This window comes from Neovison vison, chromosome X, assembly GCF_020171115.1.
Source record: "Neovison vison isolate M4711 chromosome X, ASM_NN_V1, whole genome shotgun sequence".
NCBI classification, from domain to species: domain Eukaryota; kingdom Metazoa; phylum Chordata; class Mammalia; order Carnivora; family Mustelidae; genus Neogale; species Neogale vison.
In genome coordinates this window covers 18,077,628-18,102,187 of record NC_058105.1, presented here as the reverse complement: position 1 = coordinate 18,102,187, position 24,560 = coordinate 18,077,628, and the positions used below count along the sequence as shown (strand labels likewise).

The following is a 24,560-nucleotide window of genomic DNA, read 5'->3' as shown; positions in this document are numbered from 1 at the left end:
AAGAGGTATTCCTCATCCTTAAAGAGAACTTCCACTTGGTAAACAGGAGGGGCTGAACTCCACCATCTTATCCTTCTGTGAGACCAAAAAGGAAATAGTCGATGCAGACCAATGTACTGACATAACACATAAGCAATCTAATCCAGTTACACCTGAGATCTGCACCACAACATTCAACACACTCTTGGATTGCTTTTGTTTGCTAATTGCTATGTGTCTTCCTTCTGTTCTCTAAAATGACAATGCTTAAGTGCGCCTGGGTAGCTCATTTGATTAAGCCTCTGCCTTCGTCTCAGGTCATGATCTCAGTGTCCTGGGATTGAGCCCTGCATCAGACTCTCTGCTCATCAGGGAGACTATTACTCCCTCTCGCTCTGTGCTCTCCCTCCCTCTTTCTCTCTCAAATAAATAAAATCTTTTTTAAAAATAAAAAATAAAATAAAACGACAATGCTTCAATAGGCAGCAACTGCTTCGACCTCTTCTGGTCCCCTCCTCATACTGCATGTCGACCCCGGCCAACAGGAGAATAAGCAGCAAACATTAAGTAGCAGTAAGCAGCAATCAACTACTTCTGGCCTCAGCTGTCTGGGCTGATATTTCTTCCAGGGAAAGCAGAAAAGCAGCAGTATATCACGGGGTGAAGTCCATAAAGTTAAATGGTGGCAGAGGTCAGAAGAAAAAGGGAATTAAAGGTGGTAGGACCTTTGGGGCCAAGCTTCGAGGGCCTGGCCAGCCCGCTCTATGAGCAGTTTGTCCAGTAAGGAAGCCAGCTGGCACACCGGCCAGAAACCACTCTCTCATCATCTGAGTTGGGTTTTTTTGTTGTTGTTAACTCTAAGTTTTTTGTTTTTTGTTTTTTGTTTTTGTTTTACTCTATGATTTGTTCTCTAACTGGAACCACATGCAGAGTAAAGTTTTCATTGAAAAAGTCAATGCTTTTCTTTTGAACGTGAATTTTAAAGATTTGCTACATTCATAAGCCCAATTTTATTCCATTCAGCAGGGTCAACTTTTTTCCCATTTGAAGGACACCCTGATTTTATCAAAATTCATAAGACTATAGCGTCCACTTGCCAGAAACTCATTTTATAGTAGTCGTTGCTGAAATCCTTCTCTCAATTCAGGTATACCTATCACCTATGATAAAGTTTTTCAATTGTTAAAGAACCACAGACAGCTAAAACAATTACTCAGAGTAATTGAAGTACACTTCCTAATCTGAATATGTTGCTTTCTATTGAGACCTTTGGAAAACATTAGCATAGCTCTCTGGGTGGAAAGAACCAAGATGAAGGCCCCAGCTCCACCATGTCTAAAACTGTGTAACTCAGAACAAGTCCTTCTTCTCTGGGCCTCTTTCCTCTTTCTGTCAGATCAGAGTATTGACCTAAAAGGTGATCCCAGTATTCTAGGATGACCTTGAAGCATTGAGAAAGAAAGAAGTAAGCCAACTAATAGTTACATTGGCTTATGAAAACCTGTGTTTAATGGCACCAGTCAACAACAGAGACATCATACCAACCGGGCCCATTAGAATCTCTTCTGAAGAAACACTGCAAGGAATCTTCGGCCTAGAGCTTGTCCACCCTATGTCAAGGTGGGGGCCTCCCATCACACAAAGCACACACATCACTGCCCCCAGCAGTCTTAGAAACATAACTGCTAATGGTTACGGTGAATGCTCTGGGCTCAGATCGATTTAGATTCAAAATTTTGCTCTGCCAACTTTCTAGACATGTGACTTGGACAAGCCCGTAAATCTCTCTAGAGATTCAGGCTTCTCCTTTTTAAGATTCAATGACGTAATACATAGAAAGCACTCAGTAGAGGAACTGACCCTTAAACACTCAAAACTTAGTTGATCTTCTTCTTTTTTTAATATTTTATTTATTTATTTGACAGACAGAGATCACAAGCAAGCAGAGAGGTAGGCAGAGAGAGAGGGGGAAGCAGGCTCCCTGCTGAGCAGAGAGCCCGATGCGGGGCTCGATCCCAGGACCCTGGGATCATGACCTGAGCCGAAGGCAGAGGCTTTAACCCAGTGACTTACCCAGGCGCCCCTTAGTTGCTCTTCTTATTCTCACCATGTTATTAACTGAAGCATCTTAGACATCTCCCCATACAGCCAAGCTAATCTACTCTCTGTCTTTCCAATGCTTCCAGTACTTAACCAACCCTACACCATTGCTTGAGGTGTACCCAGAGCCTGAACTCTTTGTCTTCCATGTCTTCCATGAATTATCCCTGACGACTTCAACTAGCAAGGATTGTTTTTTCCTCTAAACACACAGTCCTCTACTACTAAATCACTTGCTTGAGAACTAATCACAAAACTGTCTTGAGGTTGGACACATAATTAACAGGCAAAAATGGCTCCAGTTTTCACACATGACTCTTACGATGGCAGAGGCTGACTGCTGTCCTCTGGCTCACCCTTCAGTGTCAAGCATAGAGCAGGGAGTCCAATAAATACATTGGGCTTTTTTATTTGTCTATGGAGAAACCCAGCTCCATCTTTACAGGAAAGTTTCCACTAGAAGTTTCTTTGGGCCTGTGCTGTCCAATATGGTAGCCAGTCACCACATACGGATGTCTGTTGGGCACTTGAAATGTAACCAGTCCAGAACATGTGCTATAAGTATAAACTGCACATATGATTTCTAAGACTTAATACAAAAATAAAAAGAATGTAAGATATCTCTTATCTTACTTATATGTTGAAATGATAATATTTTGGATGTATTAAGTTAAATAAAATAGAGTATTAAAGTCAATTTCACATGTTTCTTTTTTCACTTTTTTTTTAAATTTTACAAAAATCTTAGACACATGATATACAATAAAAAATTTTTGTGTATATGTGTGTGTGTGTGTGTGTGTGTGTGTGTATTTAAATAAACTCGTCACCCAATGTGAGGCTCAAGTCACCTGCTCTAGTGACCAAGCCAGCCAGGCACCCCCCTTTTAACATTTTTTAATGCAACTAATAGAAAATTTAAAGTTATATATGTGGCACATGTTATATTTCGATCACATAGCATGGCTAAGGCCTTTTGAAAATATAAAGCACACATAGTGCTTTAAAGTAAACACACAGATAATTAGATGCACTAATTATTTTACCACTGTTCTTTTCACAGAACACCTATAACAATCTGCTAGTGTTTGAATTTCATGTCTATTCTGATCTAGCGCCATAGGTGTGAACTGTTCTCGGGTCCTTGGAGAATGGGAGCTCCCAATGCGTGTGCCAGATGGGGATCTGTCTGCAGGGTACGCGGTAAAGGACTGCATTATGGTCAGACCATCTCTTTCCTGCTTGAAATGTTTTTGTTATTAATTAAGAAGCTTAAAAGCTCCCTGGTGAAATACTAAAATAAAATATGGTCAAGTGGTTTACACATGCAAGTGGAGAAGATGGCAAAGGAAAACCTGAGTGATCAGTGTTGGGTAATGACATTGATTTTAAGGCAGTAGCTGGGGAACTAAGGAGCTTCCATGGGTCAGCAATCACTCAGGAGCTCTTGGTACATTCAGGAAGACCATTTGTATCTTCGTGCCCACCGAGGCTACATAAGCAGCCTTCTGAATCAGAACCTCGTCTTCAGCACAGAATTATTCAAGCCTTCAAATTGAATGCTGTGTGCCTGCAACTTCTCCAGGTGCTGGAGGACTATAAAAGACATCAGATAGAGCTCTGACACCCAATGGTCATATGCTCATGGGCTTCCTATGGTCCACAGTGTCAGAGAAGGCTACACGGGGAAATCGAGGCTGGAGCTGACCCTGAAGGGGCAGAACACATAAGACAAGAGACCGTTCGTTATGGCACAAGGTGTTACAACGAAGGACAAGAAGGTTGAGAGGGAGAAGGAATACAGAAAAATATGCATCTTGGGACATATCATTGGTGGGAAGAGAGGAAGTGGCAAAAAAGAAATGTAGCTGCGAAACTTTGGATGGGTTTCAATGTTCTTATCAGCCAAAGGGGATAATATCCATACTATCGTATCGTGAATCTTAAATGAGTTACTGCACATGATAGCTCCCAGCATCGTACTTGGTCCATTGGAGACACTCCATCATTGTTCCCTCCCTCTCTCATCTTCCACGTTGGGCTTAGATCTCTTGGTTTCTGACACAGACACCTAGATTTAGACCTGCCATCACTGTTGAGACCCCCAAATTTAGCCTATGACGTTCCTAACCTTGAGGCTGATCTCTCTCTTTTGCTACTAGAGAGGATTTCAGGTGCTTGTTAACCCATGAAGAGCCAATCCACCTCTGTAAAAACAAAGGTAGCTGAATGAAGCTCCCACAGAAAAAGAAGAGCCATAATTTTCATTACAACCAACAGCAAAATGACCAATTAGTCTCAGCAAGTGGGTATTCTCTCTCTGAACGCACATTTGAAGCTGGACTGACCCACACAAAGATACTATTTCCTCAGCCAATCCGACTCCTCCTAGGAGACTCCATTGTACATTTATTTCCTAGGGATTTCAGTCCAAAGTGCAATGGCAAAGCATTGCAAGATCTGCAAAGCAAGCACTTCACACGCCCTCTGTTTTAAGGAAACAGCCAGCCAGGAGGATGGGGGGGGGGTTGTTTCTTTTAAAGTCAGCATCACTCCTGCTTTATTTCTGTAACACACCTTCTTCATCACCCCTACCTGCTACCTCACATGATTCAGAACAGATGGCAGTGGCGCTGTTCGTTCCCTGGGGGTGGGGGAGTGGGGGGGTGGGTAGGGGATCTGTTATGTACAGTCCCAAAGTGATGCTGGACAAGCGAGGCACAGAATAAGTTAAACTCACAGAATAAGCTAAACCATGGGCCTGCCAACGGGAGGAGACAGAAGTTTGTGTGGTGCTAAGGACATGACGATCTTCCCTCAGAGATCACCTATCAAGTCACTTCAGACAAGAGGAGAAACTCTCTGAAATCTCTCAAAAATGAGGGACTTTGGGGCACCTGGGTGGCTCAGTCGGTTAAGCATCTGCCTTTGGCTCAGGTCATGATCTCAGGGTCCTGGGATTGAGCCCCACATCGGGCTCCCTGCTCAGCAGGGAGCCTGCTTGTTCCTTTCCCTCTGCCCTTCCCCCGGCTTGTGCTGGTGCCCTCGGTCTATCTCTCTTTCTCTTTCACATATAAATAAAATCTTTTTTTTTAAATGAGGGACTATTAGAAACCATGATGACCTCAGAGAGGAGGTATAGATACTACCTGGGGCAGGAGGGGCCCTTCCAGGGTAGATGGAAATATCACATGTCTAAATCTAAAAACTTGATCTGGGTAGTATTTACACAAATGGATACATGTAATAATTCATTGAAGTTTTGCGCACTTTCCTGTATGACAGTAATATCTTGTTTAAAAAGGATTTTTTTTTAATTATTAAAGGAGCCCATGGACGGGCCTAAAGGGAGACTCAGGCCTGGCTGCTGCCAGCCATGTCCACTGGCACAGAGCTATCAGAAAGCAATTTGCCACGATGTATCAGGAGTCTCAAAATAGATTCTGATCCTCTGAAGCAGTAATCCCGTTTCCGGGTGTCTCTCCTAAGGAAATAAACTGAAACATGAGAGAAACTATGTGCAGGCTGATGGTCAGACAGATAAACGAATAGAAGATGTACTTGCTTGTGAGACACTAGACCTTGTCTGTGGATATCAGGTTTAAGAAGCAGGACATAACACCTCATTTGTACATGATAACTGGTCCTGACCAAAGAAACACAGGGAACAAAAAAGAGGGAAAAACACCCCACAATTACAGCAACATCTAGGTCATGATCACGGAATGGCAGATGGTGTCTTTTACGAGCCTCTGTCCTAAGGTTGTCTTGGAATCGTTTGTATCTGTGCACAACATGCCTAGTGTCTGTGTTTTTTATGAAATGTAACAATACTGTTTTCCCCCAGAACTCAAGGGATGGGGAACCTAGGGTTCTCAAGATGGCTCCGCTCTTCCCAAGGGCACCTGCCAGACAGATGAACTTTAGCTTAACAAAATTATGCTTCCCAAGATAATACCACACCCTACCTGGACCATCTTATGTTAGTACCATGGTTTTCCATATTTTCCAGAGCACTTTTACATAAAAACATCAAAATCTGAGGCAGAGACAATGTAAAAATGAAGATGTGTAGAGAAGTTTCTGGATCTTCCAGATCACACAGGCCTGGGGAGGCTGGATATGAGACCAGAGGCCCAGTGACTCCAAGCAGTAATGAGCACAAAGGTAAAGCCTCAGCTGACCAGCTGTGTCCTTCAGATCCCTGCATTTCCTACAAAATTCTGATCTGGTCTTGATTTATTCTGGTTGGTGAGTGATCCAGAGGCAAGCAAATTGAAACTCACATTTTTATTCCATTGCCTGTAATAAAAGCAAGCATCTTCAGGTGTTTCTCATCATTCTCTGCTACTTCTTGCATTTCAAACCAAGATTTTGAAATTCCTGTCACTTCTCCGAACTTCTCGAGATTTTTCTCCTTTCTACCTGCATGAAGTTTGAGGACGATTTCACTTTTCCCCTCTAGGTTTTCCATTAGCTAAGGCCATTAGAGAGAGCCTGAACCCTGTCTTTATGAGGCCTCCTTCAAAGTGGGCTGTCACTGGGGTTGATGGTCCGGTTACAAGATTGAAGACTTGGACTCTGTAAAAAACCCTGCTCTTGAAAAAAATCATTAGTCTCTTCAACAAATGGTGTTGGGAAAACTGAACAGCAGCATGCAAAAGAAAGAAACCGAACCACTTTCTTACACTGTACACAAATATAAATTCAAAATGGATTAAAGACCTAAATATGAGACCTGAAACCATAAAAATCCTAGAACACAGGCAGCAACGTCTTTGACATCGGCCATAGCAACTTTTTTCCCCTACGTGGGTCTCCTGAGACAAGGGAAACAAAAGCAAAAATAAACTACTGGGACTACATCAAAATAAAAAGCTTCTGCACAGCAAAGGGAAAAAAAATCAATAGAACTAAAAGGCAACCTACAGAATGGAGGAGGATATTTGCAAATGACGTGTCTCATAAAGGGTTAGTATCCAAAATATATAAAGAACTGATACAACTCAACACCCAAAAAACAAATAAACCAATTTAAAAATGGGCAGAAGACATGAACAGACATCTCTCCAAAGATGACATCCAGATGGACAACAGACACATGAAAAGATGTTCATCATCATTTACCATTAGGGAAATCCAAGTCAAAACCACAAGACATATCACCTCACTCTGGTCAGAATAGCTAAAATCAAAAACACAAAAAACAAGTGTTGGTGAGGATGTGGGGAAAAATGAACCGTCTTATACCATTGGTGGGAATGCAGACTGGTGCAGTCACTGTGGAAAACAGTATGGAGGATCCTCAAAAAGTTAAAAATAGAGCTACCCTCTGACCCAGCAATTGTCCTACTGGGTATTTACCCAAAGAATATAAAAACACTAATTCAAAGGGGTACATGCACCCCAATATTCATAACAGCATTCCTTACAAGAGCCGAAGTAGGCAATCAGCCCAAATGTCCATCAACTGATGAATGGTATATATGAGACACACACACACACACACACACACACACACAGAAATATTATTCAGGGGGGCACCTGGGTGGCTCAGTGGGTTAAGCCTCTGCCTTCGGCTCAGGTCATGATCTCAGGGTCCTGGGATCGAGCCCCACATAGGGCACTCTGCTCAGCGGGGAGCCTGCTTTCCCCCTCTCTCTCTGCTTGCCTCTCTGCCTACTTGTGATCTCTCTCTCTCTGTCAAATAAATAAATAAAATAAAATAAAATAAAATAAAATAAAATAAAAAGAAATATTATTCAGCCATAAAAAGAAAGAAATTTTGCCATTTTCAATGAAATGAGCTAGAGAGTGTAATGTTAAGCAAAATAAGTAATCAGAAAACACAAATACCATGATTTCACTCATATGCAGAATTTAAGAAACAAAACAAGCAAAGAGAAGAAAAGAGAGACAAATCAAGAAACAGACTCTTAACTCCAGAGAACAAACTACTGGTTACCAGAGGGGAGGTGGGTTGGAGACAGGAAAAAGGGGGATGGGGATGAAGGAGGGGACTTGCTGTGATGAGCACCAGGCCATGCATGGAAGTTTTGAATCACTATATTATACACCTGAAACTGATAGAACGCTGTATGTTAACTAACTGAAATTAAAATTGTTTTTAAAAAGTCACTAGTGAGATCCCCGGGCCCAAGGTTTTACACCCAATGCAGACATTTCCGGGGCATTTTACCTCCAGCGAATACATAAATTCCATTAATCCACTTACACTTTTTTAAGTATGGGGAATTCTACACATGGGAATGGTTATGTGTGCAGAATACAATCAGTATAATGTGGTGGGGGAGAGGAGGATACTGGGGGTTATATGGTTTTATTTTAAAGATTTTGAAGACTAAGTATAGAAAAACTTCTCAGGATTTTCTTTTTTTTTTTAAAGAAGATTTTATTTGTTTATTTGACAGAGAGATCACAAGTAGGCAGAGAGGCAGGCAGAGAGAGAGGGGGACGCAGGCTCCCCACTGAGCAGAGAGCCCGATGCGGGGCTCGATCCCAGGACCCTGAGATCATGACCTGAGCGGAAGGCAGAGGCTTAACCCACTGAGTCACCCAGGCACCCCAGAATTTTCATTTTTCCAGAACTTTTCTTCCTTTTACGTCTCTGAAACTTCATTATAAACCCGGTAACCAACCTGTAATTTCAGTACACCAGATTAAGGACAAAATCATAAACATGAGATATTTCCAGAATCTGACAAAAAGCGGCCAAGAGACAACTCAGAGATATGGTGATGTTATTATATAGAGAGCCAGACAAAATTCCACCACCTGACTCAGTTGAAAGCAAGACACTTCGCTGAACTGGACAGCAGTCTCTTCCTCTGTAAAAAGGAAGGGTTCCAACAAAAGAAACTTTCAGCTTCCAGGTTCTCTGGTACAAAATGGGAAACAGTAGGGGATTCAGGAGGAAAGGCTCTATCGGGGAAGGCATCTGCTGGCTCCCCCTTAGTGAGGTCCAGCCAATGAGACAGGCCTTGTCCAGCCACATTCTGGACCCTGCTCCTTGGTTCTCAGAACCAAGAGGCTTCAGAAATGGTTCTCATCTACTAAAATGTCTCCCAACAGCTGTACTTGAGGGCTGAGAGGAACGCACACGTTCTGTTCCAGGGGCAAACAAAGGGGTCAGGCCCGTCTCAGGCAGAAGCCCCCAAGGCAACAATGCTTCTCTTCACATGAGCTTTCCCACCTGTCAACAGATGCTTAAAGCAACAGGATGAATACGGAACAGCTGAGTTGGACACCAAAGTAGAGCGAGGCAGCTGTTCCTTGCCTTTAAGTATAAAAAGCATGGCAGTAATGTGGAGAACGGTCTGGTGACGTATAAATATGATCGCTGTGCACATTCTCTTCTCGCCACACATTTTAGGACTAGAGTTATTTAACTGAAGAAACCATAGACCCACCAAAAGCTTTATGTATGGCGAGGCCGAAGAAGACAAAATTATAGGGGACAAGGGATACTAATGTGTTACCATGGGAAGGGGAGGGAGAGCCCGGGAATCACAACCCTTCAGAATCAAACTTCAGTGGGAAGATTGGATTTGATCACATTGTTCAGAAGAAGCTCAGCTTCCCCCCCAAACTTAAGTACGAATCAGCTGAAGATCACTTTCTTGAGTGTTTAAATAAAAGCTAATACAATTCTTACTTAAATTTAGAAAATGGATTTTAAGCTCCTACATGTAAATTTGGGATGCATTATGACTATGAAGGGGATCTGAATACGCCACCCCAAAAAGCGCCACTTTGATATAGAAGGATTATATTGAGCTGAAGACCGCTGAGACACAGTAGACACAGAAGGAGCTCTCCGCCCTCCCCCTTTCTGCCTAAAAGCAGGGCATCGATTCCCTGTCGTGAAAGGGTTCTCTCTCCATGCTCCTGTACCAGGAAGAGGAGACAAATATTATCACTGGAGACAAAGTCAGCTCTGAAGTGGGTCTGTACCACAAACCTAATCAAAATAAACTTACCGTCCTTAAGTTTGCCCCATATATTTACCTTCCCATAATTTAACCCCCCTAGATGTCCAAACCTCTTTTCCTTTGTCTTGCCAATTCTCCACAAGTATATCACCCTGTGCTGAAATGGCACATAAGCACCTGGGTTTAACCACCTCTTTGGGTCTTTATTTCTTTTCTACAAAGGCCCCCTATACCCCCTTATTTATTAAAAAATAAAATAGTAACATCAAATAAAATCTGTGTGCCTCTGCTCCTGTTTGTCTGTCTTCTGGTCAGTCTAATTTGCAGGTCCCAGGAACAGAACCTCAGAGGGTAAAGATAAAGCTGTTTCGTCCCCTATACTTACAAAGATAATTTTTATTTTACATTCTAAAACTTCCAAAAGCTCTAAATCTAAACCATGATAGACATCAATTCTGAGAAAAAGTTATTAAGATTTTGTTATTTATCACTGACTTCTACTCTTTCCAATATTTATGTCTTATGCTTTGTATCCACCATTATGTTTGACAATTTTATTAAAAGCTAAAATATTAATGAAAAGGCTGAGCATTGACATTTAATCCGAAGTACATGGGGCCATACAGTTTATGTTAAATGTTCATTTAGTGTAAAAATAATTTTCATCCCTTATATTTTATCATCGATATTTTAAATTCTGTGAGCTAAAAAAGTTGATACTAATTCACACTTATTTATTTGCCCTTTAAATAGGTTTTTCATTATAAAATGGTGAAGTATACATGTGATCACTATGGAAAATAAAAGAAAATGTAGAAAAAAGACCAGCCACAATTCACCACCAAATCATATCCATGGCTAGTCTCCTGGGAAATTCTTTCCATTCTATATCTCGACGTTTGTTCAGGTTTGTTGGTGCTGTTTTTGTTAACAGCTTTATCGAGATATAACTTGCATTAACATACAACTTGCCCGTTTAAAATGTACCATTCCGAAGACACAGAGATAAAAGGGACAGCACAGGGCATATAGTCAGCGGCACTGTGATAGTGACACACGGTGACAGATGGCGGCTACACTCGTGAGCATAGCAGAACGTGTAGACTCGTCGAATCCCTACGCTGTACACCTGAAACTAATGCATCATCTGAACTTCCGGTGAAATAAATAAACAAACCACTCTCAAAATAAAATAAAATGTACCATTCAGTGTTCTTCAGTATATTCGTGGATACGTGCAACCCTCGCCACAGACAGCCAATATTAAAGCATTCACATGGTGTCCAAAAGAAACCCTGCACCCCCTACCCATTGTCCATCCTACCCAGCTTAACCCACCTAGTCTCTGTAGATTTGCCTATTGTTGCGTTGGTTTCAGTTTCTAACAATACTATATATTTGGTTTTTTTTTTCAGCTCACATTCTAACGTGCAGTTCCTAATTACCAAGTTTTCGTTTACAAAACAATGATTGCATAATAGTCCGACAAGTAGATTTATGGTAATATGTTCAACGAGTTGTTATTGGAAATTTAGATACTTTCCACTTCTCTTTGTTCTGATCAGTTTAAGCTACCCTGTCCCTGCACAAAAACAATTGGTTGGAGATTCATTCTGGTGAATTCCAGTCCCCACCTGCTACTCGAGGGCAACGCCGGCCTTTCCGCCAGCCTCTATTTCTCCCTCTCTGTCAGGCTTTATGGCTCAGCTAGAATTCTGCCCACGGAACCAGTGGCATGAGTGGCTAACCTTGTCAAGGGGAAACTAGGGCTCAAAAGTGCCCCATGTGACAAGCTGTCAGATGCTGGAGGCCTGGTGTCCTGTTATGGTCCCAATCTGATCACTATTACAGTTGGAATACCATTCCTCAGTTCCGCTCTGCAATCTGATACCGTCAGGCTGCAGCCAGAAGCACGAGGCAATCAGGAAACCTGAAGAATCTAGTCTCCACTCAGGAAGGAAGCAGGCAAAAGGATTCCAGAAGCATTCGCAGGAGAGGAAGCTGCACAGTCTGCTCTCGCTGAATATGAAAACTGATGGAACAAAAAACCAGTGAATCTGGAGGGGGCCTGAGTTTTCGGGTCATCCTCTGCAGTAATCCAAAACTCATAATGACCGCCGTTAAAGGTATCTTAATACCAACTGCAGGAAACACTCACTGAGCAGGGACATGTTTTTATAAGCACTATCTCATTTAATCCTCACAACACAAACTCGAAGGTACACATTTCTATTATCTACCCCCATCGGGCAGATAAAGAACTTGAGGTCCCCCTGCTCAGTAACTGGCCCAGGTCACACAGCCTACTGTGTTCCCTTCCCCTCCCATCGACCAAAAAGGGCAGAGGCAGAATTCCAATCCACGCCTTCCCCATTCAGAAGTTCAAGTCCTTTGATTCATTTAAATGTCACCTAGTTGCTATGAAAGAGAAGGGAAAAGGCACAATCACCTATTTACTAGAACACCTCTTATGTCCCAAGACCCAGGCACCCTACTTCCTTTGCACAGGGCCGCCCAGCACCTCTGTGACTGAAAGCTCTCTCCATTTTACACTTCAACAAACCAAGACTATGAGAGGTTAACAGATTTGTCTCAGACCTCGTAGCTATACCTGCGATGGGACTTGCTGAAGTCCGACTAACAAATTTTACTGCAAAACCCCAGCTTCAAGAAAAATGCCTTCATTGTTCAAGTCGGGGCCCACGGTAACGACATGATTGGCAGACCCAAGTCTCGGGAAATTGCTCTTTGGCCACACCGAAGGAAAGCGGGTTAAATGCGGCTCAGGGGGCAATCAGTTTTGAGTACTTGGTTTCCAAATGTAAGATAAACTCAATGGAAATGATACAGTTTTCCTCACGATTGGAGAATTGCTCATCACGCGTAAATGTGCGCTTTGTCAAAGCTTTGTAGTTCACCTTTACGCTTAACAGACCTCTCTGGAAGCAGAAAAATATGACAATTATGCAAATAGCAGTGTTGAGCCAATTACGTGGAAAAGTGGGTGTACTTAAAAGGAAAAAAAAAAGATCTGGCAAAACGGGAGCGTCTCTCCTTAACAATGGAGAGTTTAAATTCAAAGACATTTTTGGCAAACAGGAGGGCATAGGTGGCTCTCGCTCTCTCTCTCTAGGTGTGATTAGCACCAGAGGGCTCCTCATCCTTTGTTTTCCGCTTTTAATAACCCAAGTGCTTTCTAATGGTATTTTAAGTGAGTTGCTAAAATGTTCAGGATTCATTTCCCCGTGTTGAGTTCCCGAGAGATGATTTTCAGCGGGCAAATAAAAATAAGCATTTAAAAGATTTCTTTGCTCATCAAATGGTGAAGAAATCCATTCCTTTTAGCCTGCTCCATGCTTGAAAAGGTTAGTGTGGCCTTTGGAAAATACCAGGTTGTGCATTCCGTACACTGTTAATGATTCCCGGGATGCACTGACACTTGCAAGTACATCTTAACCTTTTTAAAATGGGGCCTCCATTGTCTTACCTTAATAAGCAGTTTGTTCACCTTATGTCTTACAAAGGCCACCACAGTGGAAAATACATAGGAGATGTAAAGCTGCACAGACCAAGCGGTGGAACAGAAACAGGGTGGAGTGCGGCTTGCATCACATCCAACCTGCAGAGGGCGCCCGCCCTGCCTCCGAACACAGCCAGGGAAGGACAGCGGCGGGTTCCTTCCACGCCCAAGGAGGACTCCTTCGCTCCCCAGCTCCCTAGCTTCCTAGATGTAGCGGTGTGCACTTCATTCTGGTACATCCATGTGTCCCCCGGTAGCCGCCCAGCTCCAGACTCACCAACTGGCCCCTGTGGTTTAGAGAACCAGACTGAGAAAACACCTGCTGTATTCACTGGACTCTCCCGCTTTGACGCCTCCTACAGTCTAGCAGCAATGGCCCTGACCTGCCCCTGTCTTTGCAGTTCTAGATCTCATGAAGCCCTAGAGGTTCTTCAGCACAGCTCCAGGGTCGCCTGTGTCGGGTGAGCTGGCCCTGCCCTCCGCACTCTCATGGCACTTTATTTCTTCCAGCAGCTTGGAAGGTGTGCTGGACATCAACCACCGGCGAACCTTGCGCTGGGCTCTGTGGCGACAGATTCCCACAGTCCCTGTCCTCAGTGAGCTCAAGACCAGGTTGGCTGCCCTTCTGTGGAGTTTTTGTGACATTAAAACAATGAATGTAGAGCTCTCTCCCCCCCCCCTCTTTTTTTCTGTATAAATTGCAATGTGTCCCTGGCCATGGCTGACTCTCCAGGGTCCTAGCTGAGTACTTTGGAGGTGGCTGGAAGAAGGGGCATGTATCCATGAGGGGAGAGACAGAAAGAGAATTTATGAAGACCATTTTGGGGGAAAAGGCCATTTTGGAACTTCTGTGGTCTCTCCACCTCCCGGGCAGAGAACTTTTCCTTTCCAGCCTCCCTCACCTCAATACGGCTTTGACATAGTTTACAGTAAGTGGCCACTGGTGTGTCAGTCTTGCCCAGTGGCCTCTGAGAGGCTTCAAGGCCGCACCTGAGTTTATTTTTTCCCTGCATCCCCTCTAATAGCTAGCCATCAGGTGGCACATTCCACACCCTCCTTATTACTTGCCGGAGAAACAAATAAATAAAGGCAAGTGAGTGTTGGTTAGTGGCAAGTCTTGATTATTAGACTGAGGAATATGAACTTGGTCATGCATCATTTTTTTCATGAGATAAGTCAGAAGAAATAAAGCCTCTAAAAGGAAATGTATATTCATTTGTGTTTCCTATGGAATTAAAAATTCCAGCTCTTGCCATCTAAAACGAGATATTAAAAACTCTATTGGACAATCTGTTTGTGGGAAATGAGGAGCCATTTAGGATTCATCAGAGCAAAGAGGTTTACTTGAGCCTTGAGGTGGAGAGAAATGGTATTATAAATCCATTTTAAAAAGAAAAGCCAAAAACGCCTAGAAAGCATTTTGCAGTACAAGAGAAAAGCAATTTACTTGTTACTGCTTCAATTTCTTAAATCATCTGGCTTCATAGATCAACACTAACTCTCTTTAAATCTACCAAATGAAATTCCATCCAATGACTCATTACCCAGGGCGAGCTGCAAATTGTGATTTGTGATTCCAGTAGTTTCTCCCGGAAATGCGGGGAAAAGGGCTGTCCAGGAAAACAGCAAAGCCCTGCATGTGTGTAAATAGATGCCGTTCACACTCCTTCCCGATCCTGCTCCATTACGTCCAGAATTGGGATGATGAATCCAAAATGGCCTCCAGCCTTCTTGGATAGGTGTTTCTAACTGAATATTGACTCCTGGCCAATGTGACCACAGAATGCAGGCAAGTTAGCAGACTACAGAAAGTCTGGCTTCACTATCATCGAGTTCCAGGAAGTAGTCTTGAATCCCTCACTCAAATGGGGGCTCTTTACCGCAATTTCATCTGGAACAGTCTTTGTTGGTCTCTTCATTCACGCTTTTTTCGTGCATCCAGGCAAACCATCCTTTGCAGGGTAGACTTTGGGAAAAGAAAACCCCAAAACTTAGATATAATCTCTCAATCAAACTGGTCTACACTATTCTAGAACGGTGACTGCAGGTGCCCAGGGGGGAGTACAGAGTTCCTGGCTTGAGCCCATTGCCCAGAATCATCCTCTAATCTCCAGAATGGCTGCCCTTACTCAGTGCGGTATCTGATCCAGTCCTATGCTGTATGGACTTATTGTTTAAATAATGGCTTTGCTGCCAACTATTAACATGAGTATACAAACAGACATGGTATCCATGTTTTTTCTCCTCACCAAAAAATCTATGGCACTGGCACACTTAAGAGTCATCAAGTGGTGATCTGGTCCAGTGCAGCAAATTTTGCCCTAATAATGCTTTCGTGGCTGTGTTCTTCCTTACTTACACAAAAGCATCATTTTAATTATCACAAGTTCTTTAACCATCTTACTCTTCTGTGAACATCCATCCCACTTCGCCAGATTCTGGAAAGCCTACAGCAAAGCTTCACAACACACTTTTCCTCTCTCCCCGGATACAATCTGTGCCTCCCCTTCCCTCCTCACCCTTTCCCTGCCAGGCAGAGTCATCAGTGCTGTTTTCAAAAATGTCACTCATCCAATGAGATTCGGGGAACTATCCCCTGGTTTCCCCATATCCAAAAGCATGTAGGTCATTAGCGGCACTCTGGGTTTTGCCAGATGGTGTTTACAAACAAGGGAGCTATGAGATCCCCAAGTGATAGGCCTGGATTAAAGGAGTAGTCGAGGGGGGCTTTGGCTCCTAGGACATGGAATTAGAAATTAGAATATAGGAACTGAAATTGGGCTCCACTTGGCAACACTGAACCTACTGTCTTATCATTTTAACTTGGATTTTACTTTTTCCCCACTAAGAAACGGCTTACAGAAATTCCCAAATCACATATATTCCTTTCAAAAGAATGCAAAAAGATTTGTTTGTTTCTGAGTCAAAACTAAATGTGAAAAAAAGTGATCCTGGATTTCTAAACCATTAGCTGAATAATGGAACACTTCACGAATTCGCGTGTCATCCTTGCACAGGGGCCATGCTAATCTTCTCTGTATCGTTCCAATTTTAGTATACGTGCTGCCGAAGCGAGCACCCATTAGCTGAAAAATGTAGTTGTAGGTGATAAGTTAAGGGTAAAGAGCATCCAACCTCTTACCACCATTAACTGTTGTCTACAGTAAGGAAGAGTTGTTCGAAAAAATAATGTTCTGGAACCAGAATAGGAGGAGACAAAATAGAACCCTCGGAAGTGTTATAACCACCTTAGACGAGAGCTTCTGTAGGGTTAATGAGAGCAAAGGGACCAGGTCCCATCCCCTTGCTCCTGACCATGAAACATGTCTTAGTTCTTCATTTTGTTTTGTTTTTTAAGTTTTTTCTAAGTCATCTAACTAACAGTCCCGAGATCAAGAGTTGCATGCTCTTCTGACTGAGCCCGCCAGGCGCCCTAAGTGTCTCTTATTTCTTATCCACCTTATACCCACAAAAATCCAACTGCTTTAATAGTTGGATTGAGTCAGGCGAGGGAGGACTCAGAATACTGAGATAAATAATGCAGGTTCCCAAAAGTCCAGAAGTTTTGAAAAAGGCAGACTTTGTGGCTCCTTCCCTTCCTTCCTCCTCTATCTTCTCCTCCTCCTTTTCTTGGTGTGTGTCTCTCTCTTTCCCTTTCTCTCTTAAAAAAAAAAAAAGTACCCCACCATTTTTTATTCATATTATTGGAATTTTTAATGTGTATACATTGCAAGGGCACTGGGAGGATTAAATGGGGGGGGGCTTGTGAAATCTCAGCTTAAGTCTCCTTTTCTCCTTCCCTTGCCTTTCCCCCACTCTCCACACCCCCATCCCCCTGCCCCCGTCCTGTCTGCCTAGTTTCTATAGCCATTGTGCCCTTATCTGGCCACGACTAGGAACTGAAGCCAATGCTAATATATACACGCAGGCACCAAAATGCATAAATATCTGGACTTAGCCTTCCATCTAGCTGGATGCCCCCTGTTCTTAATAATAAAACGGTTATGTTGAACATTTTCTATTTCACCCTCATACAGAATGCAAACCATGTTTGTTTTTTATGAACTTCACAGGGATGGTTCATAAAAATCCCAAAGCAATTTTAAAACTGCAGCGGGTCAGTAGAAAGCGATAGGCTTACAGAGCTTCATTTTTTTTTTTTTTTGAAGTGCAAGAAAGTTGCTCTTAGGTTCTAGTTATAAACGATGTCAAAGCCCTAACAGGGGAAATAAAATCACATGATCTCACACACTCACCAGATTGCATACTTGGAAAGAAATTCAGTCCCTAAGTTATATTTACAAAAAATAATGAGCCAGTCCTCTTACAGAGAGCCATGGTAGAAACTTGTGATTTACCAGCTCTTGGAGAGTTCCAAAGAAGCCTGTTAGATTTATTGCTCATTTCTCCAAAGGTCTCCAGTGAGACTGCTCTTCTTATCTGGAGTTTGTTTGGTTTCTTTTTCCCCCAGATCAAGGAAGTATCTATAATCAGCATAAATATTGCTTGGTGGTGCCATCCTTGGACCTTAACCAGCAAATACTTCTCCGGCATCCCCCTAACATCTTCTGCATATTCTTAATGGTTATTGAACTGGGCAATGGAGGAACCTCTGATCTTTCTGTAGGCAACCACAAGCATGATACTGATTATGGAGTTCAAGGGCATGGAGGCACTGCTGGCCATGAAGTTCATTATCAGGACTGACCTAGGAGCCTTCTTGTTGGCAATGAAGCTCTCAATAAAACTAAGAGCAAACTGAAGTTAATTCCACGAGTGGGTATTTACCCAAAGAAAATGTTAACTCAAAAAGTATCTGTATCCCTATGTTTATGGCAGCATTATTTACCATAGCCAAGATAGGGCGGCAAATTCAGTGCCCGTCAACAGGTGAATGGACGGAAGAGTTGTGAGATATATGTATAATGGAATATTATATGTGTCTATAAAGGAATACCAGCCATCAAAAAGAATGAGATCTTGCCATTTGTGACAATGTGGCTGGAACTAGAGGGCATTATGCTAAGTAAATTAAGTTCGACAGAGAAAGACAAATATAGGATTTCACTTCTAGTGGAATCGAAAAAACAAACAAACAAACAAATAAAACCGTAGAAACACACCCATAAATACAAAGAAACTGATAGTTGCCAGAGGGTTGGGAAAAATGGGTAAAAGGGATTTCTTGTTTTTTAAAGAGCAAACTGAAGGGACACTGGTTGCCCCATGTACATGATTCTCGGAAGCAGGCTTGTGTTTAACTTGATATCCAAACAGCCAGCTGAAAAGCGAAAGAGGCAAGCAACCCCGTGTCAGGTTTTATTAAGACCAAAAAAAAAAAAAAAAAAAAAGCTTTATTGATTTTTTTTTCCCCACAAAGCACAGTTTTTTTGTTTTAATTTTTTAAATGACATCAGCTTGTTCTTACCGGACACCAGCTAGGAAGACCTGCGACCGAACAGACACAATCAAAGGTTGGGAAAACTCAACCCAATGCACTTAGAGGTTTTGTTTATATTCAGGGGCAAACCCAGAAACACTGGATAAATCTGGTCACGCCATCAACCCGTTTTGGATGAACACATGCTCTCAACCCACAGCTTGCCAGCAGCCAGACACGGCCTTCTCGGGCATTCCATGCAGAGCCAGAGCCAACAGCCCAGGCTGGCCGACGCTCCCCAAGGAGGTCCCCTGTGGGGACCACAGAGGCTCAGCGAGGGATTTTTTCGCAATTATAAGCAGCCTAACTTCAGCACGTTCATTTTTCACACTCGTGGTTTTATTTATTTACTTGCCACGTTCTGCAGATTGGTCCCTAATCACCAAACAGCTTGCAAGCAAGTACCTTTAAATATGTTAAGTCTAACTCCTGCTGGCTCCAATGCACTGCGCAGCTGCGGTGACTTTTCATGACCAGCTCTAATTAAATGTTTTGCCAAACTATCAGGAAAATATATATATATATATATATATATATATATTCTTTTTTCCTTTTTATTCCCAGTGACCCCCAAGAGAGCAGGGTAGAGAGGAAAGAGCCCTTCGAGGCTGGCCTGCCCTGTGTCCTCTCTCCCCACGTGCTGGGGCCAATGTCTCTGCCAAGGAAGATGCAGACAGCTCTGAACACGCTCACTGGTAATCAGTGCATCCCACAGGGACAGCCGCCGCAGGATTCAGATCCTGGTGACTCCATTCCCAAGGGTCCTTTCGCACCAGGGCTGATTAGATCTGCCCTGTCCTTACCCGCAAGTCATTATAGATTTGGCAGCACAGGGAGATCTCCGGCCCTGTCACAGGTCTGTGGATCTGTAGCTAATGATTTAAGAGCAATGCACTTACAAGGAAAGAACACAGAGAAACCATTCTGTTTCTCTAAGGAGCAGAGTCACCTCACGCCGGTGCAAGGATCCTCTGCCTTACCCTACCAGCAGTGTGTGTACACACGGCGCCACGTGGGCTTCTTGGCTCGATCCAGTTCCAGGCCGACCCTAATGGCGGTGGCCGTTTTTGACATCTGTAGACGGGTGTGGGGGGGGGGGAGGATATCCACCTCCTACTTGGCTCACAGTGCCTTCCTCATTTTATGAAGGACGAGTGAGCATTGTCTACCACAAGGACTTTCTCACCATGATTATACCCATTAAAAGCCCTGCATGTTACCTGAAGTGATGTTGACCCCTGCATCCCTAGAACTTTCCAATTAAAATGCTAAAAATTCCTTTAAAAATGAAGAGTTGGTAGTATAATAAATACATCACTTACGCATTTTCATAGCTGAACATTCTTACTAAATACTGTACCCCTCACATGGGTTTCAGTCTTTGCCCTTCAGTGTTTTGCAAAGCAATGAGACTAATAAAGGTAAAATGAGGGCTTTTATTTTTTTCCTGAAAGGACGCTTACTCATCCACATACATGGGCACAACTGCCCCAATTTGGGCATCAATGGGATGCATTTTTTTTTTAAATCTAAAGCAGTGGGTATAAATAGACCCATAAGCCAAACCTACCAACAGGTCGAAGAATGTGCTGGCAAATCCTTCTCAAGAATCAGTAGTATGAAGTGGCCGTCACGAAGGTGAATTGAGTAGGCATTAATAGAAATATATTGTCCAGAACAATGGGGTGGCGGTGGTATTCTAACTTGGGCTGGTCAAAACACCCATGGAATGCTACCTTCGGTTCTAGATGCCATGACCTTACAAGGGACTCTGAAAACTGGACAAAACAAGCAACATGGAGAAGTGCCTGGAAGCCGCTGGTAAATGACAGGAGTTTGGACAGGTTCTTTTTTTAAGGAAAGTCACCTTGAGGGAGGCATACAAACTTCTTTTATTCAAAGCCTACAGCATGGAAGAGGTGGGCGGACTTCTTTTCAGTTGCTTCCGGGGGCAGAAACAAAACCAATATAATGAATTGGGGGAGAGTTACACAGAGATAAATTACTCCTCAATGTGAGGAAGAACTGCTTCCCAAGCTCCATGGAGCAGGCTCAGGAAATTGTACATTTGCCATCACTGAGAAGTTTAAAGGAGATTGTTCAATCACTGTTTATCAGGGTCCCTGTGGAGCGTTCACATAATCTTCCAGAGAGGGGTTTTTCACCTTTTGGGGATGTGTCCTCGACTCCTCCCAGAAAATAATGAAAGTTCTGACTTCTCTCTCCAGAGAAAGGTATAAGCAGACACCTAGCTTTTTCAGGGAACCCATGGACTAACCAGCTTAAAAACCCCTGCACTAGGGGGCTGAAAAACGGGCTCCAAGGCCTCTTCCAACCTGACCCTTCCACGATCCTTCTGGACTCTGGGTCTTGATCTCCAGGTACAATCATGACACTTCTCTTCTAACAGAGTAAGCAAATGTTGAACCCAAGGACTGGATCTAAATTTTACGAAGGGTCTGCCTTCTTCAACCAATTAGTCCCTTTCTCTTCCTCTCTCATTTGTCTTAGCTCCACTAATGCCTTGACCTCCCTCTCCACTTCCAGATGGGGTACCCAGTCAGGGTAGCTGTCCCCAGGGTGGGAGAACTGATTCCTCAACCAACCACTCTTTACTCACTCCTTTGGCCCCTCTCTATACCATACAGACCCCAAAAGTGAAATCAACACCCACCTGCCTGATGCAGATCAAACACACACCTGCCCTTGACTGTACTGGTAGAAGTACAGAAAGATTTTCACAGGATGAGTCTCAATCCCTGATTAATCTAATTCAAGGGATAAAAATTATGTATGTGAATAAACTTCAAGGATATTCTTTCAATTAAAGTCAACTTAGTTCAATTCGATAAGCATTTAATGGGCATCTACTACTTGCTGAGCACTGTCTGAAAGCTGAGAATACAAAGGAAATAAATTATAGTCTTTGCATGTAAATGAACGATGGAAATAGAATATTCTGGGTGCTATAATAGTCTCTCTGGGGTTTAAACCCAGTTCCTGAGGGGAAAACTAATATAAATTACACAGATATATATATACACACATTATTATTACACATATTATTACACAGATATATATACATTCACATATATATGTGTGTGTATATATATCTGTGTAATTTATATTTGTGTGTAATTTATATAAGTGTGTATACACACATATATATGTGTGTATATATACACACACATATATTCTATATATAGAATTATATATATTATATATCTATCTTCATATATGTCTATATAGATAAAATACAATTACACACACACAAAATTGTACATATTATAATTCTATACATAATATATAGAATTATAATATGTACAATTTTATGTGTGTGTAATTGTACTTTATCTATATAGACATATATGAAGATAGATATAAATACAGACATGGATTTATACAGACTGGCTTCAAGGATGAGTTCAGTTACTGAGGAATCTAAACCTGAGGATAAAAATATGTAAAGAAATCTCAGGGACATTCTCCCAATTAAAAGTCATTTTAGAGGCACCCGGCTGGCTCAGTCGGTAGAGCATGTGATTCTTAACCTCAGGTTCTCAAGTTCAAGCCCCATGCTGGGTGTGGAGCCTACTTAAAATTTAAAAATTTTTCAAAATTCAGTTTAATTTAAATCAAAAATTATATATGTGTGTATATAAAACAGGCAGCTGATAGTTCAAACTTCTAATTCCTCTACATATATGAAGCAGATAGCTAGCCATAAGCCAAGAAAAGAACAAAACTTAACATCAGGTTCATTGCAAAGAAGCTGAGATAGAACCACCCCTCCAACCAAATTCCACATCTAGAAAAAGCTCTAGCAAAGGTCTCCACACTGACTGAATGGCATACAGAAGGTATACAAGAATCCTGTTGAATGAATGTGACTAATGGAACAACTCTTAAGATCTAGAGGAAGGAGGCAATCCTTTAAAATGCCTTGGATATGGAGCACTGGGTGTGGTGCATAAACAACGAATCCTGGAACACTGAAAAGAAATTTAAAAAATTTTAAAAATGCCTTGGATATCAGAAGTTACTATACAATCCTAGATTAAGAGGTTATTAAGTCTGCATAGAAAGAATCCAGAAACATCCAGTCCAGCAACTTCACTGAGCTTCTTAGAATATTCCCTCCAGCTTTAAGTCTGTGATTTTATATATAGTATTAAATGTCTTATTTAGTAGTTGAAAACTCTTCATACTTCCTTCTTTGAGCCCACATTCGGATACCAGAAATCTCATATTAAAGATGTTATTCATAAAAAGTTTATTTTCCTAGCCCCCACGGATTAAAAGTCACAAAATGAAGAGTCCTGTACAAAATCTATGCTCCAGACCAGGCTTTGGCAAGCTTTTCCTGTAAAGGTCCACATAGTAAATGTCTTTAGGCTTTGTGGGTACTCAGCACAGCCTTTATTTCAAAAAAGCAGCAGAGGACACGTAGAAACATAGGTGTGACTTCTGTTCTAATAATCCTTTGTATATGGACACTGAAATTCAAATTTCATGTAGTTTTTACATGATCAGAAATCTTCTTTCAACTTTTTTCAGCCAAATAAAATTGTAAAAGCCATTCTTGGCTCATGTGTCATAGAATGGAAACAGGATGGCTGACCTCTACTCTATGACTTAGGAACCAAAATTGCACATTTGGCCCTTGGAAGCAAAACATTTCCATTATCTGTTCATTTCACTCAAGGGGAAGAGCTCATTCTCTAGGGATACCCAATAAATAAGATATCAAAACTGCCTTAGTAGGATTCTTACACCAAGCTCATCTCACATCATTTGTTCGTGGGCTATAACACAATTGAAAGCTGAAATGAGAGTCTGATGATCTTGATTAGCAGTGGAGACAATATGATCATTAAGCCAGCAACTGGAGCATTGCTCAGCCTGATGCAGAAATCAGGATGAGGCAAGAAAGTTTTCCTTAAAACAGATCACAACAGAGACAGCAGGTCCTGGCCACCATTTCCAGTGATCCTCCATCTCCATCTAAGAATAGTGCTGGGAGGGAATGCATTCTGTCTTTTGCCGAGTAAACACTAAGTCATCCTATTTCCCGCCCCCCCCACCGTCCCTCCACCTGGTTCTCCAGGCTCTGTGGAGGTCAACACTTCTCCTTCTGCTGATGTGGCATTTGGAGATTCCATTTGCCAAGCAGTAGTGCTTAGCTAAACTTTCTCTTGAACGGCGGTGGCTACAAATGCCATTCTAGATCACACCAGGTCTCTGTAAGGAAATCTGAGTACCAAAAAAAGAAAAAAGAAAAAGAAAAAAAATGAAAAGAAAAGGAAGAAAGGAAGGAAGGAAGGAAGGAAGGAAGAAAGAAAAGAAAGAAGGAGGGAGGGAGGAAGGGCAAAAAAAAAAAAAAATAGAAGGAGACTAAGCACAGTATTTCCTAATGATCACCAGCCCACCTGCCACAGAAGCCCATGTCAGTTCAGGACACCAACCTGATTAGGTAACAGGGAAAGTTTCTGAATGTGGTAATGACTGTCCATCAGAAGCAAGAGAGGCCCATGTGTGAAGCCAGAAATACTAAAGATGTGCTGGCTGA

At 42.3% G+C, this 24,560-nt stretch overlaps 1 protein-coding gene and 1 non-coding gene across 4 annotated transcripts in view; both read right to left on the bottom strand.

Annotated features, from left to right (window-relative positions):
* The window catches only part of HS6ST2 (heparan sulfate 6-O-sulfotransferase 2), a 282,359-nt gene that overhangs the window by 179,000 nt on the left and 78,799 nt on the right, over positions 1 to 24,560 (bottom strand). The gene's annotated exons all lie outside the window — the stretch shown is intronic.
* LOC122897780 lies at positions 16,524 to 16,630 on the bottom strand. The gene has a single exon (XR_006382623.1). It is a non-coding gene; the product is annotated as a U6 spliceosomal RNA (small nuclear RNA).